The 14,797-nt window shown below is 35.3% G+C and overlaps 1 pseudogene; it reads right to left on the bottom strand.

The window, feature by feature from the left end:
- Window positions 1-11,473: 11,473 nt before the first annotated feature.
- Window positions 11,474-11,546, bottom strand: LOC120099548 (U4 spliceosomal RNA; annotated as a pseudogene).
- Window positions 11,547-14,797: the final 3,251 nt, after the last annotated feature.

Below are 14,797 nucleotides of genomic sequence, written 5' to 3'. Positions count from 1 at the left end.
GTCGATGAGTGCTGCTCGAGCACAAATAGATTGGTATCACACATCACGATACTCAAGCTTCTTAGCTTCTTACAATGTTTCCAACCTGGTGCTAATGCTCAGGGGCATCATCTTTCTGTTGGGTGCATTATTGCACACTTCCCCCATCTCTATTTACCCTAAACTTATCTTTAATTTAAAACTAAATTCCAATGCATTGCTGTAAAATACTATCTCATTTCTTTTATTCCCAGTCAGAAATAGGATCTTCTCCACACCTCCCTCTCCTCCCTCTCCCTGTCTGTCTCTGTGTCTCTGTGTCTCCTCTCTCTCTCTCTCTCTCTCTCTCTCTCTCTCTCTCTCTCTCTCTCTCTCTCTCTCTCTCTCCCCTCCCTCCCTTCCTCCCCCCCCTGAACTTTCATGATACTTTGTGACTCTCTTAAAGCATGTGGAATTGTAACTTACATTCGTAGGTCATGACCTAGAATGATGTTAAACCAGATTAGGGATCATTTTTATATTGATCTATATGATAACTCAAGGGTCAACTACTGTACCTGGCTTATAGTTGCTTTTCATACATATTTCTTAATAATAAATAAATAAATAAATAAATAAATAAATAAGAAAGTTAATATTATACAATGACATCTTGTTTTAGTGAATTTGCTTTATCCTGTGATTTTTAGAAATTAAAGGTTTGTGGGAACCTTACATCAAGTAAATATTTTTTTGTTGTTGTTGTTTTCCTAACAGCACATGCTTTTATGTATTACTTTAAAAAGTATAATACTACAACACATTTGACTGTGTATTAGAGCATAAATATAACTTTTACATATATTGGAAAATGAAAAATATCTCTTTTAATCACAAGATTTGATTTATTAGGGTGGTCTGGAACCAAGTCTGATGTTTTGATAATTTTTTTCCTTATATGATCTGGTAGGCTATATAAATGGTAGTTATTTAAAGTTAGTTAATGTAAAGCAGTCTATGTGTTTATAGCATATTAAAAATTTAATTTTCATGATTAAGAGGATGATTATTTTAATAACAAGTATTTTTTGGATCTTTGAGTAATAACTACTCTTTCAGATTATTAAAGAATTATTTCAATTTTCTTTACCTAAACATTAATTTTCTCAAAATGGTTATTTTAAGCATGGTATGTTTATATAGCACTCCTCCTCCACTCTGGTTTCACTTCTTGCAGTCTCAGCTGCCCACAGTCAATTGGGATCCAAAAATATTAATGGAAAGTTTCAGGAACATGCAATTCATGAGTATTAAATTGCTTGTCATTCTCAGTGAGATGATGAAATCTCCTGCCATTCTGCTCTATCTGATGTGATCCCACATAGGATTTGGATCATCTGTTGTTTAGTGCATCCACATCCAGCCTATATGCTATGCTAGTAACCCATTAGTCACTTAACAGCCATCTTGGTTATCATATTAACTGCCAAAATATTGCAATGCTTGTGTTCAAATAACCCTGATTTTCCTTAATAATGGCCCCAAGGTACAAACAATAATGTTGGCAAATTGGATACGCCAAAGATAAGACCTAAAGTGCTTCCCTTAAGAGGAAAGGTGAAAATTCTTAATAAAAAAAAAGATGTAGGCTGATGTAGTTAAGATACACAGTACAATATTTTAAGTTTGAGAAATACAAGACAGAACATACTCACATGGATTTGAGTATGGTACATTGCTATAAATTGTTCTATTTTAATATTGTAGTTATTCATCAGTTACTGAGTGTAATTTATAAATTTCTGCATGCATGTAAAAGTTATTTTATAATTTAGTATTATATTGTAGTATTATAATGTAGTCATGTATGCTTCCAAACATGTAAACTGGAATGTTACACCTTATCGCCATGAATAAAGGAAGATTACCAGATTGTATTGCTATTTTTGCCTGAGGCTTACAGAATTTATTTGTTATATCTTTGAAATGAGTATGTTATAAAATTATATATTTTTTAAATTTCCACAAAGAAAAATACTTATTTTGTTTACGTGATTACATTTTTTATTTTTTATTGGTTATTTTGTTTATTTACATTTCAACTGTTATCGCCCTTTCCTGTTTCCTCTCAGAAAATTCCCCATTCCACCCCCTCTGCCTGCCTCTAAGAGGGTGCCCCCACACCTACCCACCCACTCCTGCCCCACTCTCCTAGCACTCCCCTATGAGGGCATAAAGCCTTCAAGGCCTGCCCCTCCCATTGATGCAAAACAAGGCCAACCTTTGCTACATGTGCAGCTGGAGCCATGAGTCCCTCCATGTGAACTGGTTGGTGGTTTAGTCCCTGGGAGCTCTGGTGGGGGGGGGGGACTGGTTGGTTGATATTATTGTTCTTCCTATGGGATTGCAAACCCCTTCAGCTTCTTCAGTCCATCCTCTAACTCCTCTATTGGGGTCCCCATGCTCAGTCTGATTGTTGGGTGCAAGCATCCTCATCTGTATTAGTAAAGCTCTGGTGGAGCCTCTCAGGAGACAACCATATCAGGCTCCTGTCAGTAAGCACTTCTTGGCATCAGCAAGTGTCTGGGGTTGGTGGCTGCATATAGGATGGATCCCCAGGTGAGGAAGTCTCTGGATGGTCTTTCCTTCAATCTCTGCTCCACTCTTTGTTTCTGTATTTCTTTTAGACAGGAGCAATTCTGGGTTAATATTTTTGAGATCGGTGGGTGGTCCCATTCCTCAACCTGGAGCCATGCCTAACCTCTGGATACGGTCTCTACAGGTTTTCTCTCCTCTTTGTTGGCTATGTCATTCCCATTGGGTCCTGGAGGCCTCTTGATTTTCTGGCATCTGGGACTTTCTGGTCACTATAAAAAGTATTTAAATCTGTTGGAAACTTATTAAATTTATCTATTTTTTATGTTTTATGTTAGAGTACATTAACTCTTCTCTTTCAGATTATTAAAGAATTATCTCAATTTTCTTTACCTAAACATTAATTTTCTCAAAGTGATTATTTTAAGCATGATATGTTTACATAGCACTCCTCCTCCACTGTGGTTTTACTTCTTACAGTCTCAGTTACACTGAATAACTCGGGAACTTTGTCAATGTGATATCAATGAGATATGTATTTAAAATCGCTGCTGAGAGATGTTAAAAAATGCACAAAGCAAAAGTCAAAATTTATATTTACCTTTTGTAAAATATCCAGCTCAGATTTGAGAAAAGAGAAAAAGGCTATCTATCTTTTCTATAACTGGGCAAGACAAAAGATCTATTTACCTGATTGGGAGAACAGAGGAATGAAGGGAGATGGGAGGAGTCATTGCACTTCATTTTTGTTGCTTTTCTTCTGCAAAGGGAAACAAGAAAGGTAAGTTCACACCTGTGTGGAGAAACATTCAAAGAGAATACTGCAGTATTTTTATCTAAATTCATACAAATAGTTCTGGGAGCTGTGGCTCCTAGCTGATCTAACCAGAAAGCTGTGTAAAATTTTTAAAAATCTAATGAAGTTGCTTTATTAACTAGCTTTTACTGAAAGGTTATATCTCTGTGCATGTGCTAAGAACTTTAAGTGAAACCATTTCTTTGCCTTCATGGCATTATTATGAAATTGATTCTATCATTTTCCCCATATCTCAGATGAACAGGTATTAATTTGTCCATGATCATTCAATTTTAAGTTCGATGACCTACAGTCAAATTACAGAAATATCTTAAGACATTGATCTTTCCATTCCAACCATTACAAGATACTTCCTCATTTCAAAAAATTGTTCTATAGTAAATTTCTAAACTATGTTTAAGTCCAAATGTATTAAATAAGATAGAAAGACGTATTAACAAGTGAAGCACTGAAGCATTAGAAAAGTATTGCCAGTTCCAACCATTTGCCTACGAATTTCATAAAGTCGTTGTTTTTGATAGCTGAGTAATATTCCATTGTGTAGATGTACCACATTTTCTGTATCCATTCCTCTGTTGAAGGGCATCTGGATTCTTTCCAGCTTCTGGCTATTATAAATAAGGCTGCAATGAACATAGTGGAGCACGTGTCTCTTTTGTATGTTGAGGCATCTTTTGGGTATATGCCCAAGAGAGGTATAGCTGGATCCTCAGGCAGTTCAATGTCCAATTTTCTGAGGATCCTCCAGACTGAAACATCATCCTGAGTGAGCTAACCCAATCACAGAAAGACATACATGGTATGCACTCATTGATAAGTGGCTATTAGCCCAAATGCTTGAATTACCCTAGATGCCTAGAACAAATGAAACTCAAGACGGATGATCAAAATGTGAATGCTTCACTCCTTCTTTAAAAGGGGAACAAGAATACCCTTGGCAGGGAAGAGAGAGGCAAAGATTAAAACAGAGACTGAAGGAACACCCATTCAGAGCCTACCCCACATGTGGCCCATACATATACAGCCACCCAATTAGACAAGATGGATGAAGCAAAGAAGTGCAGACCGACAGGAGCCGGATGTAGATCGCTCCTGAGAGACACAGCCAGAATACAGCAAATACAGAGGCGAATGCCAGCAGCAAACCACTGAACTGAGAATAGGACCCCCGTTGAAGGAATCAGAGAAAGAACTGGAAGAGCTTGAAGGGGCTCGAGACCCCAAAAGTACAACAATGCCAAGCAACCAGAGCTTCCAGGGACTAAGCCACTACCTAAAGACTATACATGGACTGACCCTGGACTCTGACCTCATAGGTAGCAATGAATATCCTAGTAAGAGCACCAGTGGAAGGGGAAGCCCTGGGTCCCGCTAAGACTGAACCCCCAGTGAACTAGACTGGTGGGGGGAGGGCGGCAATGGGGGGAGGGTTGGGAGGGGAACACCCATAAGGAAGGGGAGGGGGGAGGGGGATGTTTGCCCGGATACCGGGAAAGGGAATAACACTCGAAATGTATATAAGAAATACTCAAGTTAATAAAAAAAAAAAGAGAGAGAAAATGTCCTAGGGAACATAAAAAAAAAAAAGAAAGAAAAGAAACATGTAAAGTAGAAATAAAAACAAAACATAACATAAAAAAAAAGTATTGCCAATACGTAGTCTAGATTTTAATCTTTAATTTTAAGCCATTATTGACTCATTCTACATAATGTGGCACAAAGCATAAATTACAGGCTTAAGCTTTTTTTGAAATGTTAGCACACCGACTTGAAATGTTTACATTTTAACCTCTAAGTTCTGAAAAGAAAATAGTACCAAACTGTATCTACACATTCCAAACTACTGAGAAACTTTTGACAAATTCAAAGCTTGCCTTTCATTCACCAGCAAAGAGGAACACTTTATGAAAACGAACATAAAGCCAAGCTATCTCATTGCAGCACGTGCAGTACTTGTACATTTTGTTTCTTTACAGCTCACTGGCTTCTTCATTGAGCACAGTAATCTCTTTACTACTCTACAAGATTCCTTCAGGCCAAATTTAGCTATTTCTGTCTGAGAATGCAGTCTAGCAGATTGCTTCCAGGAGTCAAATCTGCAACCAGACTTCAGGGATCCAAAGCCTGCTTCTCCAATTTACTACATGAGTGCTCTTAAGCAAAATACTTAGCTGTTTTGGGCCTCAGTTTTCTGATCTGTAATCTAAGACAATTGTGTCTTGCTCACAGGCTTCTGTGAGATTGTATATTAGGCATAGAATAGTGCCTTTCATAGTGTTAGTGTTACTTCTGTTAAATTTTTTCATTTATTTATAAAGATTCCTTTTCAAATTTTTATTATATGTAAATTCTGGCTTTCCCAAATAAAAATATTAGTAACAATGAGAAGAAGAAATAAGAACTGTAAGAAAGGGAATGGTGAGATGTAGTAAAAGAAAATGAGAATGGTGAGGAGAAAGAGTGAAAAACTGCATTTGGGAATGCAGCATGTGTCAGAGAATGCAAGAGGCAATGCTGCAATCACATCCCTGCATCTGGGATTAGAGGAGAAACCCAAATGTATGCAAATGACTCTGACAGCAGGGGTCAGAACACAGACAAACAAGGTCACTGCCAAAAGATCAGCACAAGAATTTCTCTGGGAAAATAACTCTTCTTTAAAGATTTATTTGTTTGTTGTATATTAGTACACTGTAGCTCCCTTCAGACACACCAGAAGAGGGTATCAGATCCCATTACAGAAGTGTATGAGCCACCATGCTCAGGACCTCTGGAAGAGTAGCCAGTGCTCTTAACCGTTGAGCCATTTCTCCAACCCAGAAAACTACTCTTAGTCCTAATAATTGAAAAACCTTGAGCCTTTGAAGAGAACTAAACAAAGAGAAGCATTGTTAGCCACCTCCTTGTGTGCAAGCAATCATCACTAAAGTGAAGCAATGTGATTAGCCTCTTATTAAAACAGCAAGGTGGAAGCAGAAGAAAAAAAAACCCTAGCAATTTCTTTCCAACAAAGTGTAACAATTGGACAGTGTGTTTCAAGCAATGTGCCAAAGTCATCTCCTCAGTTTAATATATATAAATGTGTCTTCATTATTTATTTAGTCTGTTTTTATTATATATTTTATTTTTGAGATATAATAAAATTACTTAATCTCTTTCCTTCCTTCTTCGAAACCCTCCCATAAGCCCCTCCTTGCTCTCTTTCAATTTCATTGCCTTTATTTTCACTAATTATTGCTACATATGGAAACTTCTCTTTGTAACATTCCAAGACCAATTACAAAAATCACAAACCAATCAGAATGCAGAACTGCAGAGTCTAGTCCCAATTGATACATATACAATACAACTCCCATCTAAGGCTCAGGAATAACTGCAGAAGAGGAGATGGAAGGAGAGTGCCAAAGGAACAGGGAGTTGGCTGTAAAAATGTGTCTAGTAAAATTGTCAAATGTCATAGCCATATCCACTGGAAACAGCAAAAGTCATGAAGCCAGCTGAAACAAAGCGGAGTTGAATGCTGTGATCACTGTCACTCTGTCTCTCACTTTTAGGTTTTGGTCTCTGCCTGTTGCATTCTTGGAGACTTTTGGCATTGTGATTCGCTTTATATCTTTTCCTAAGAAAATTATGTCTAAGTCTTCTTCCACTTATTATCCCTTCCTCTGATATGGAAATAGCTTTATCTGGCCATATTTGGAAGTCTTCCTTGTTCCCTAGAAATTGTGACACTAGACATTTTCTTTGGTTATCTGCCCTTAAGAAAATTCAAATAGTGTAATTGGAACAGAGCCAACTTAGAGATGGCTGACAAGTTCTGACTGGCCAGGAAAATTGTTAATAAATCAAATACTTCTTTCTACAATACACTTAGAACTCTCTTAAATGATAGATTAAAGATAGGGGGTTGTACAGGGCACACCCTGTACAGTCAGAAGCTACACCCCCAAAGTTTTTAAGAGCTTTGTAGGTATGTGCATGAATTCAGTCCTTCTAACTCTGGCTATCGAACACCAAGTTACTCAAAACTGATTCCTATTAAAAGTACTGGAGAACTTTGGTCTTACCATTGAAAAGGGATCCAGTATTTTACTTCTTGCCTATTATAACTAAATGTTCATAACTTTGAAGGATATCAGATGACAATGGGAGTCACTACTCATATACACAAAATAAAGTATATTTGCTGCTTGGATTTTGCTTCATAACACAATGTTTGAAAAATAACTGCCCAGGAAAATATTCCATAGAAAAGAAACCCTACATAGATCCCATGCCTGACTACCTGGTTGTTGACTAGGCCTAATGTTAACCATTGAGTCTTTAACTTCATAATTTTGTTTTTCAATTCTGGCACTTAAACCCAGTGTTTTCTATAAGCAAGCACTCTACCCCTGAGCTACATCCTTAACCCATCTGTTCACATTTGTTACTATGTAGGAAGCCTTAGAGCATGTTGTCTGTGCCTTAGAATAATGCTGACTTCATAAATACAACAGAGTAAACAGTGTATAGGTTCCAGTTACACAGAAATTTTCACTGTCCCAGTCCACTAGTATCCCACTCAGTATCCTCCATGAGAACCTGATATGTATAGACTATGCTACATTTTCTCCAGGAAGTACTGTGTGTGTGTATGTTTCTGTAGATAGTTGTTTATCCCAGGTTATTAATACATCGTAAAACCTATAGGGAAAAAAGAAAAAAGGTTAGTAAATAATTGGGCTTGATTCTTGTAATTTTACAGTTATATGAGACTTAAATACACACAAATATGTGAAAGAAAGTTCAAGTGAGTATATAATTCTCCTCTTCCATTTCTTCAAGTAGAATGTAGATTTCTATCTTGTTTATAACTAGAGATAATCCACTGTTTGTTACTAAAAGAAAGTGTGGAAAGGATTATCTTCCAAAACTAAAAGAAAACTGTTTTTTCCTGTTAGGTTAAAAGCAATTTGATAGTAGTGTCAAACCCGGTTTCGTTGAAGCCATCAATAGAGGAGAAATAGCTTCTTACATTTTAAGAAAGGAATAAACTCATAGCTACAGGTAACAACTTACATTAAACAGAATGATTTGATTTTAAAAATTCATTTATATGAAATAATTTAATCGCTACTCTAGGCCTATTCGAAGTTTGAATATTGACTATATAGAATATTATGATAAAGAATAGAATTCGTTTCCTTTAAAACAAACTTCTTCTAGATATATGACTGATTCCAGTGTGCACCTCCAGTTTGTATGTCCATCAGGTTCAATGAGATATCCTATTTTCTTTTCACTACTGTCCTATAATCATGCTCATACCAGTAAAACTGCTATGCCCTGATATCCTACAAACCTACATTCCTGAGCCTTTGCTTATGCTGTTTCTCTGTCTATGACCCTCTTTCTAAAGTTTGATCCCTCTTACTCTATTTCTATCTCTCTCCCATCTTACAAAATCTATCTTGCAGAATTATTAGTATGTTTTCTTTAAATCTTTTTTGCTGACTGTTATAGGCAAACAAAAAAATCTTTGCAAAAAAACTAGCTAATACATTTCCATCATTAAAATATTATCTGTTTCTGTCTGGATGGGAGTTGAGATCATCAGCAGCAAATATTTGTTATATTCACACTGCATATAAGACACTTGATGCAATGTTGCACAATGTGTGCATTCATTTTGGGTCACATGAACTACTTACCACTCCAGAGATGTATTTAAATTCAGAAGCATATTTAAATAAATAAAACGTTTTATGGTACAACAATGCACACCTGGATGACCACCACTCAGGAGGCTTGAGTTGATCCTGTCTCAAAAACATTAATCAATACAATTTTACCCAGGAGCTGATGTTTCTTAATCAGTCTTTTAAAAGGGTCTCCAAATAAGCTTCACACAATCATTGAAAATATATTCTATTTTGGTTTGGATCAATGTGTATTGGTCAAAGATTCTTGTTAGTTTTTAAAGGAAAACTGAAAATTCAAATGTCCATGTATCAACAAAAAATGATTCACTTTTCTGCATAATTAATGTTTCCTTTTAATGTGTGTACAATATGAAATCAATAAATAATAATTACCACTGATTATAATTGAATGTTTTCATAATTCAATTGTCAGCCATGATAAATAATCAGTACACTATACTGCACTAAATAGTGTGTAATTTCTATTGCATACATCACCAGTGTAGTAATGCTGGGACATCTGTTTTTAATGTTTTAAAGATAAATATCCTTAATTAAGCAAAACAAGGAATTTCTAGAGATATTTTCAATGATCGGCAAAGTTGTATCTTCAAAGTGTCCTAATGAAAGTATTGATTAGGTGTTACTAACATTTAGCTCACTTTCAATTTTCAGTAACAATATTAAGGCAAAGATCATTCATTCTCCACAAATAAATTCAATAATTCTTCTTAGATCACATCAATAGGCTACTAATTAGAAGTTGTAGTGACTAAAGAAGTAAAAATAGACTTGGCAAATAAAAACCCAAGGTATAATATTTAAGACATAACTATTGTTCCCAGCTTATTTGAAATACAATAGTAACTATGGCCGATCCACAAGGAGTCCTGTGAGCCTTTCAGCTTATTTTCTAGTACATCTAAAAATGATCATCAAAGAGGTGTGCTGTTATCTGAATTTTCAACCTTTGTGTCCAAGTTCACAGTATCATCTAACGAGAATAAAACAACAACAATTGTCAAAAACAGTTCTTTACAAAAATAAAGAACTGTACAAAGCTCTGTTCTACACTAAATTCTTCCTCATTTCTCAGGATGTCCATAAGATGTCCCCTTGCTCAGTGAAACCTAATGTGCCTTTACTTCTTGTTTGTTTTGTTTTGTCTTTGCTTTTGTTTTTTAACCTAAGGAATTGTTTCACTTCGTTTTTAATTTGAAAGCACCAACCACATCCTTCATTCTATACAACGTTTCAGGATGTCTGATGTTAATATAATTTTATGTCTATGAAATAGGAAATTTGAGTGTGGTAACAGGAAATGTCTCACTGATAATTAAAGAAGGAATAAAATATATTTTAATATAAACTGGTGTTTTTTTAAAATCTTGTTTCATTTTTGACTGATGAAATGTTTTGTTTGAAACATAAATTGTTTATTGTGCTACTGACTAAAATCTCTGACTATATAGCCTTTATTTTGTTACATCATTCTTCTCTATGTTGTCTTACAAGGATTGTTTATATAAACTATGCTTCCAGGTTCACTCATATTCAGTTGGAATATATTTTCCTATCCTCGCACAGGCCTTCATTCCTTTCCCAAACTCTTCCATAAGAGTCCCTGAGCTCGGGGAATATGGGAGGGGGGGCAGTAAGGGAGATGTATGGGGGGGGGAATACCTGTATGGGGGAGGGGGAGAAGAGGAGACAGGGGCTTATGGACAGGAAACTGGGAAGGGGAATAACATTTGAAATGTAAGTAAAGAAATATATCTAATAAAATTAAAAAAAAAAAAAGAGTCCCTGAGCTCTGTCCAAAGTTTGTTTGTGGGTGTCTGCACCTGCCTGAATCAGCTTCTGGGTAGAGAATCTCAGAGAAGAGTCACGTTAGACTATTGTCTGTAAGCATAAGAGTATCATTAATAGCGGCAGTCTTTGATGCTAATTAAAGGAATGGATCTTCCATATCCTTACTGCTAGGAGTCTCATTTAAAGTCACCCCCATAGAACTCTACAGGAAGACCAACAAAGTCAGCTAACCTGGACCTTTGGGGGCTCTCAGAGTCTGGACAACTAACCAAAGAGCACACAGAGGCTGGACCTAGCACCACTGCACATATGTAGATGTGAAGCTTGGCCTTATGTGGGTGCCCCATCCCATTTCCAAATGGGCTGACTTGTCTGACCCCATAGGAAAGGATGTGCCTAGCCCTAAAGAGACTTGATGTGCTAGGGTGGGAGAATATTCAGGAAGAGAAGATCTACCCTCTCAGAGAAGTCACAAGCAGTCACACATTCCTTCATAGACATGTACTTCATTTAGTATCACTAGCAAAATCTCAGTCAACAAGTAAGAACCCCCATTTTACTACTTCCCTGCATATGACCTATCCAGAAGGTATCACCATCTGGTATCATGTTTTTTCAATTAGCAATAATCGCGCCTCGGATAAACCTCATTGGCTACGATACTGCCACTGCGCAAAGCTAGTGGTATCATGTTTTTAATCATTATATATTTCAAAACTAAATTGCATACAATTTTGAAAAGTAAAAAATGGAAAAATCAGAAGATACAATTTTTAGAAATAATCAATCTAAAAATATCTGTTAGGTCATAGTTTGACTATAACATAAAATTTTATGATTTCAAAAACATGGAGTTCTAGGTTTGTTGCTTGTTAAGATTTTATTTACTGATGTACAAACAAGTCATCCATACAGATTATGTATTCCTTTGTATTTTAAACCTGCTGAAACTCTATGCTAAAACAATATTTCTTTTTATTGACTTACTAATTGTTTCCAAAAATAGTAATTTTCTATTTTTATAAATTGGACTGACATCTGTGGTTCTTATCTTTAGAAGTTTCTATGTGTGCAAGTTCCTGAGATGTTGTCATTAATGGTTTCCTTGCATTCATGACTACATAAATATTGTCTTGAAGGAAAAAAAGTTAACATTTGGCTCAATCTTTTACATTCTTTCCTAAATCATCAATTAGTTATCTTTGTATATGTCTGATGTCTGATGTGTGTGTGTGTGTGTGTGTGTGTGTGTGTGTGTGTGTGTGTGTGTCCCAATTATGTAGGAGCTTGGAGTTGTTTTTTTTTTTTTTAACAGTGAACTGCTATTATCTTTCAGAGTCACAAACATAGTAACCTCTGTGTGGAAGGAAAGTGACCTTTTGTTTCAACTTGGAAACAGAAATTGGAAAATTTTAGTTTAGCTTTCCCAAGAATCAAATGCAGCCCTATTGACCACAAAAGAAAACATCCACAGAAGTATTTGGATTTTATTGTTTGATAAAGAACTACTACAATTTAGTAACCGATAGGGTTCATTTGAAATTATCTAAGGGCTGGAGATGTACCACAGTGGTAAGATATTTGCCTGGCATGTGAGAAGACCTGAATTTAATCCTTAGTACTGCCAAAAATATCATCTGATTGGCAACTTAAAAATACAATGAGATGTATACAAAATGTTTGGATTCCATTTAAATTTCCCACAAGAACAGTATGAAAATCTCTATTATAGACACTGACCATGCCAAACAGACAATTTAGTCTTTCATCTACTTAAAAAAACTCTTGAGGTCCTTGGGCTAATTCTTTCGTGTCTACAAGTTAGGAAAATCCTTTAATATGAATGGGTAAATCGTGGGTCTCTAGGCTAGGATCCACTTATCATTCCCGGAGCTACTGGAACCAAATCTCATTAATCTATGTCTTGTAAAAGTTTTAGAGGTCACATTGAAATGTATGTCAAACAACGGTTTCTCCATCTGGGCTAGAAAGAAAAACAAACCTAATAGTAGATTTCTGTGGTTTAGATTTTCCATAATTGAATATCAGACTTAAACTTGAAGAGTATCTTAGTGATATTTCAGTCATAATACTGGGAGCATTAGGATTCGATTCAGGTCATTAGACTGTTTTGTCTGTGGTTAGATTTTGTTTTAAATGGCTGTTAATTAAACATATATAATAATAATATGTAATGTTGTATCAGTTATGCTGTTATTGGAGAATTATAAAGGCCAACTTATTCATGTCATGTAAAACATTCAAAGTAATATAAAATATTTTTGTTCTTGATAATGTTGTTAATTCTCTTGTATATTATTTAGGTCTGGAAGTGGAATCTTAAGTCAAAAGTACTTAAGAAGTATCGGTGACATACCATCAGTGTAATATTCCTCTCATATACATAAATTTTAAAACATGAAAGAGTTATGAACTTGCCTAAATATTTAAAAAGTTAAAAGTTTTGCAGTGAATGTAAAACTTGAAATAACATTAATTTTAATGTAACCAAGGTGCCTCAAACACTAGTACACTTCAATTAATTTCTTTGTGCCCATTTCTTTATCTATATTCCCAGATTATGAAGTTTCAGAAGAATAATGCAGTCAGTAATAAAGACCTTGTTTAGCAGATACTAAACTCTGAGGTAAATTCCCAGCTACACACACACACACACACACACACACACACACACACACGCACGCACGCACACACGCACGCACACATTCACACACACACACCACTTAAATTTACCAACCTAAGTAAGTCATTGTTTAGAGGTTTTTAATAATCATCCATGAGAATTTTATATTAGAAAATTAAAGGAGTAGTAATTAAATTATTTCTCAAAAAAGTCAAGGAAAAATGTTCCATGCTGAGATTAATTCAAATTTTCTTATTTAATATCATTTCTAGGGCAGAAATTCAGTTACAGTAATCTATGAGATGGAAAGCTCTCATGTGGAAACCCTGGGGAGGGGAATATTGTTTTGGCTTCCTAGACAGCCCACGAGACCCAACATTATTGTGTTCTATGTCATCATAAGAATGAGAGACAAAATCAAGAATGAGAAAGTATTTTTACACTAAAGCAAAGACATTTAAAATCTAATTGATAGTAAGCAATTAAGTTCAAAGAAAACATTGTAAACCCATCTGCTAATCCTAATAAATCAATATATATTAATAGGGGAAATAGTTCTCAAAAAACAGAATTCCAAATATGTAACTCAAAAGAATTTGTAAATTCAGAAGTTGGTGGTACACACCAGTAATTCCAGCACTTAGAGCCTGAAGGTAAGGATTGCAAATTCCAGAGAAACCAAAGATAGTCAGTGAATAAATGAATGGATCATACATAAATAAATAAACTCTCAGTAAAAGAACATGGAGAATAAATCTAAAGGAGATGTGGCCAGATAGGGAATTCATGGATGAGCTTAAATTGCAAAAGGAGTTTTGCAAAGGATGAAAACATAAGCCTTGTAAAAACAAATGTTTTTAATGGCACAAATGACAAGGAAATGACGGAACTATGAAGTATAAGAAAATCAAACTATTAAAAATGCCTTTGAAAAAGCTGTGCGTAAAGCAAGCCTCCCCAGGCTTGTTGAATTCCTGTTGTGCTGGTAATTTTCTGCACTGGTTTTCTTGTTCCTTTAATCTTTTATACTGATTTACTCTTTTGTATTGGTGAGAATATATCCTCCAGTCCCTTTCTGGATAATAAATAAAAGACACTTTTAAATGAATGCAAAAGCAAATATTTAAGGAGGGCCTCTAATATTAAAAAAAAGAGGCCAAATTAAACATAAGAATTTCAAAGTTGAAAAAGCATAACTAAGTATAAACTTTAAAAAGTAATACTTACTATGCTGAGACAAATAACATCTGTGAAACAATGACATAGTTTGTTGAAAATATTTTGCAG

This window comes from Rattus norvegicus, chromosome X (genome assembly GCF_021556685.1).
Source record: "Rattus norvegicus strain SHRSP/BbbUtx chromosome X, alternate assembly SHRSP_T2T, whole genome shotgun sequence".
In the NCBI taxonomy this organism is placed as follows: Eukaryota; Metazoa; Chordata; class Mammalia; order Rodentia; family Muridae; genus Rattus; species Rattus norvegicus.
The sequence above is the reverse complement of the archived record's forward strand: the minus strand, read 5'-3'. Positions and strand labels throughout refer to the sequence as shown.